This window comes from Ornithorhynchus anatinus, chromosome 6 (genome assembly GCF_004115215.2).
Source record: "Ornithorhynchus anatinus isolate Pmale09 chromosome 6, mOrnAna1.pri.v4, whole genome shotgun sequence".
Taxonomy (NCBI): domain Eukaryota; kingdom Metazoa; phylum Chordata; class Mammalia; order Monotremata; family Ornithorhynchidae; genus Ornithorhynchus; species Ornithorhynchus anatinus.
Window position 1 is genome coordinate 41,627,588 of NC_041733.1, and position 5,010 is coordinate 41,632,597.

Below are 5,010 nucleotides of genomic sequence, written 5' to 3' on the forward strand. Positions count from 1 at the left end.
GTAGGAGAGAGAACAGATTTTTAATCCCCACTTTAAAGATGAGGAAACTGAGGTCCAGAGGAGTTAAGTGACTTGCCCAAGGTCATCCAGCACAAAGTAGTGGGCCTAAATAAAAAAATTTCCAAATTACCTGAGTAGCTTGGAGTTATCAGCCCCAACTCAGGACACAAATCTTGCCATCCCTTTTGGCTGCTCTCCAGTCATCAGCCCCAGGAGCGATGGCTGTCAAAAAGATGAAAAAAAAAAGTTGGGACATTGTCAGTCCCTGTCCCATGTGGAGCTCACAGTCTTAATCCCCATTTTACAGATGAGGTAACTGAGGTACAGAGAAGTGAAGTGGCTTGCCCAAGTGCAAACTGGAGAAAAGTGGCGGAGCTGGGATGGGATTTATCTCTCACCTAACCCCTACTCTCTGAGAACTTAGAAGCTCACTGCAACTCCCAGCCCCACAGTACTGGTGGTACTTATTTGTTAAGCTCTTACTATGTGCCAAGCACTATTATAAGTGCTGCAGTAGACAGAAGGTTACCAGGTTGGACACAGTCTCTGTCCCACGTGGGGCTCACAGTCTTAATCCCCATTCTACAGATGAGGTAACTGAGGCAAAGAGAAGTGAAGTGGCTTGCCCAAGGTCATACAACAGAAAAGTGGCAGAGTTGGGATTAGAACCCAGGTCCTCTGACTCCCAGTCCCAAGCTCTATCCACTACACCATGCTGCTTCTAATGGACTTCCAACTTGGTCACTTTCTCTACATACAATTTATTTTAATGTCGGTCTCCCCATCTCAATTTAAAGCTCCTTCAGGACAGAGTTCAGGTCTACTAACTCTACTGTTCTCTTCCAAGCACAGTAGTTTTCTCTCCACAAGAGTTTTCTTGTCTTATTCTGTCGAGTCGTCTCCGACCCATAGCGACACCATGGATGTATCTCTCCCAGAATGCCCCACCTCCACCTGCAATTGTTCTGGTAGTGTCTCCATAGAGTTTTCTTGGTAAAAATACAGGCGTGGTTCCTTCCGCGTAGTCAACTTGAGTCTCCACCTCGATTCTCTCCCATGCTGCTGATGACCAGCACAGGGGAGTTTTGACTTGCAACAGAATGCCTTCCACTAGCGAGCCACTGCCCAAGCTAGGAATGGAATGAGTATGCCTCTGTTTGGCTCTCCCTCTCGTAGTCAAGATTGGTAGAGTACTGGAAACTCTCCAGGTATGACTCTGAGAGGGGACCACAAGAGTTACTGCTTAGTAACTCCACTGATCAATTGATTGAGGCCATTCAAGTTGCCACATCTTAAGGACGGAATAGAGTTGCAGGTAACACGAGAGGTCAGATGGAAAAGACCAGGTAGGACTCTTCAGTCTGACAAGGTGGAGGCTGAGGGGCATTATTCAAGTTGGCAGGATCAGTCAATCAAATAATATTTATTGAGCGCTTATTCTACCAAGCCCCTCTCAGGATGGCACCTGGAGAGTTTCCAGTACTCTACCAGTCTTGACTACAGGAGGGAGAGTCAAGCAGAGGCATAGTCATTCCATTTCTAGCATGGGCAATGGCTAGCAAGTGCAAGGCAATCTGCTGCAAGTCAAAACTCACCTGTGCTGGGCAGCAGTGGCCGGTGAGAGAGTCGAAGATGAAGACTCAAGTCTACTGAGTGAAAGAAGGCACTGGTAAACCACTTCCGTATTTTTACTAAGAAAATTCTATGGATACACTATCAGAACGATTGCAGATGGAGATGGGGAGTTCTGGAAGATGTGTGTCCCTGGTGTTGCTATGGATTGGAGATGATTCACCAGCATAAGGCAACACTCTACACAGAGCACTCAACTGTATTTCTTTAGAGAAACAGTGGGAAAGAGCACGGGCCTGGGAGTCAGAGGGCCTGGGTTCTAATCCTGGCTCTGCCACTCACCTGCTGTGTGATCTTAGGCAAGTCACTTAATTCTCTGTGCCTCTGTTCCCTCATCTGCATCATGGGGATTCAAAACCTGTTCTCCCTCCTACCCATATGGGACAAGTGGCAGAGCTGGGATTAGAACTCAGGTCCTCTGACTCCCATTCATGTGCTCATTCCACTAGGCCTCGCTGCTTCTAGTTTGTCTTGACAACAAAGAAGGCCTTGGGAAATTCTCCTGGAATAACCCCAAATCTCCCTTCCCCTCTACATTTTGACGATCCCCAGTCACTGTGCTAACAGTCCCCTGGTAAGCAGCTTGATCCAAACGCTCGGCTCTCGGGGGACTAGACCGCTCTAAAGAGGGGTCTGTGGTGGCAGTGAACTCGGTGATAGCGGCAGGCAATGTACGAGCATCAATCCCGGGCAGAGAGGGTCAGCAGCCAATGTCTGTTAAAATTGAAGCTGTTTGGGGGGAAGCGTTGCATCATTGGAATAAAAATGAGAACCAAAAGTCAGCAGTCCATGGGGAGCTTCTTTGGTATTCCCAAACTTATCTGGACAGGCCTCTTTAAACAAACACTGACTCCACATAATAATAGCATTCATGTCCAAACGACAACAAACGAAAGAGGGTTTACCAAAGGGCTCCCACCCAAACCGCTCAGTGTCAGTGGCTCTGCTTTGTCTCCAAATGCGTTTTGCAAAGCCTCTTCAGACGCCCTTCCTTAGGGTCACTTGCAAAACATTTCATATTGGCAGCGTCATTACAGGGCACAGGGAAATGCCGAAGTCGGAACAGGCCCTCTCAAACCCAACTTACTCATAAAGGGTAAAGGTTAAACTTTCTTCACCGCCTATTTTAGTTTCTCAACTAGCTGGGCTCAACTTCCCTTTCCAGAGGATTGGGCCCCAACCCAACTCAGGATCAATCTACTTCAGTCTGAGGGGAATTGAAGAGCAGTGTGGCCTAGTGGAAACAGGTGGGCCTGGGAGTCAGAGAACCCAGGTTCTAATTGCAGCTCTGTCTGTTCCATGCTGTGTGACCCTGGGCAACTCACTTCACTTCTCTGGGCCTCAATTTCCTCATCCGTCGAATGGGTATCTAATGCTCATTCTCCAACCTACTTAGACTGCGAACCCCATGTGAGACAAGGGACTGTGTCCGACCTGCTTAACTTGTATTTACCCCAGGGCTTACAACAGCAATTGCCTCATAGTAAACGCTAAGACAAAATCCACTGGCTAACATGGCTCTGAAGACACAAAGCATCATGGGGCTATTTTTTTTTCAAATGGCATTTGCTAAGCACTTACTCTGTGCCAGGCACTGTACTAAGTGCTGGGGTAGATACGAGCTAATCAGGTTGGACACAGTCCCTGTCCCACATGGGGCTTACAGTCTTAATCCCAATTTTACGGATGAGGCAAATGAGACCCAGAGAAGTCAAGTGACTTGCCCTAGGTCACACAACAGACAAGTGGCAGAGCCCGGATTAGAACTAATTAGTCTAATTATGATGTTAAGCAGGATTGCTTATAGGGGTTGAAGGTTCCAATCATTCTGAAGTTCCTATAGGGTCAGGGAATTGCCTATTTGAGTCAGAGCTCTGATAAGCAACGTTGATGTTGCTATCCTGAGGCTGGCAATCTTTAGGAACTGCTAAGATCGTGCAAGCCTACAAAGCTCACATCGATCAGTCATATTTATTGAGCACTTACTGTGTATAGGGCACTATTTAGCACTTGGAAAGGTACACCACAACAATTTCGCAGGCACATTCCCAGGCTTCCACAACTTTACAGTCTAGAGGGGGCTTACAGGCTAGACTACCTGCTTACTGTATGCCAGGCAATCTTCTAAATGTCAAATTAGACATAAGCTAATCACATTGGACACAGTCCATGTCCCACATGGGGCTCACTGTCTTAGTCCCCATTCTACAGATGACGTAACTGAGGCTCATAGGTTACGTGATTTGCCCAAGTTCACTCAACAGACAAGTGGTGGAATCAGGATTAGAACCCAGGTCCCTCTGATTCCCAGGCCCGTGCTCTATCCACTAGGCCTTGCTGCTTCTCTTCTGTTTTTCCCAGAGGCTTAGCCGAGACCCTCGTTGCACCTTTGGAAGGGAACTGGTCTGGGTGCAAGCAAGCTGAAAGCAAGCCCAAGAATCCTTGCATTTTTCCCATCTGTCAATCACTTTTAAATCACTAATTGAAAGGCAATTCTGGCCATGCTATATGGTTATTTTCTCAGGGGATGAAGGGAAAAATGGTTTCCCCTACCTACCTTGAGAGTGACCCTTGGTGAAAGCACAGACAGGGGACAGTGAATACCTTCACATCAAAGTAGTTTACTTATTTAGATTTATGTCTGTCTCCCTCCTCTAGACTGTAAGTTCATTGTGGGGCCCCATCTTCCCGGGTGCAGACCTGAGAGTGATTGATGGGGAGAGCACAGACTTGTTGTGGACAGGAATGTGTCTGTTTATTGTTATACGGTAGTCTCCCAAGCATTTAATACAGTGCTCAGCACATAGTAAGTGCTCATTAAACACAATTGATCTGTTTATTGTTATATTCTAATCTCCCAAGTGCTTAGTACAGTGCTCTGCACACAAAAAGTGCTCAGTAAATGTAACTGAATGAATGAATATCATCACGATAGTAATTTTTTTTATATTAATGCCTGTCTTCCCACTCTAGACCTTAAGCTCGCTGTGGGCAGCGAACGTGTCTACCAACTCTGTTATACTGTACTCTCCCACGTGCTTAGTAGGTTGCTCTGCTCACAGTAAGCACTCAGTAAAAGCCATTGATTGATGATAGAAATACTTTGGTTTGGCCCCTTTCGCCCTCTGCAAATCTGGCAGGATTATGCCCTGATCGTGCAGCCGGAGACCACTGGCGAGGTGGGAACTGAGGCTGGAACCCTGAGGTTCAGGGGGTTGTCTCTTTGGAGGTTCTCCTGGAACAAGCTGCCTTGTGACAGGCAGGAGTAAGACGGCTCAGACAGAATTCTAGGAAGAGTGAAAAGGAGTCCATGAAAAACAACCCAGGAATGGGAGTTGAGCTGGGACCCCTCCCAATCTGGATAAGACTGACAACCCT

At 47.0% G+C, this 5,010-nt stretch overlaps 2 non-coding genes across 2 annotated transcripts; one reads left to right on the forward strand and one right to left on the reverse strand.

Moving 5' to 3' along the window:
- Positions 1-1,088: 1,088 nt before the first annotated feature.
- LOC114813021 lies at positions 1,089-1,226 on the reverse strand. The gene has a single exon (XR_003760632.1). It is a non-coding gene; the product is annotated as a small nucleolar RNA SNORA7 (small nucleolar RNA).
- Positions 1,227-1,447: 221 nt separating this feature from the next.
- LOC114813040 lies at positions 1,448-1,585 on the forward strand. The gene has a single exon (XR_003760651.1). It is a non-coding gene; the product is annotated as a small nucleolar RNA SNORA7 (small nucleolar RNA).
- The last annotated feature ends 3,425 nt before the right edge of the window (positions 1,586-5,010 follow it).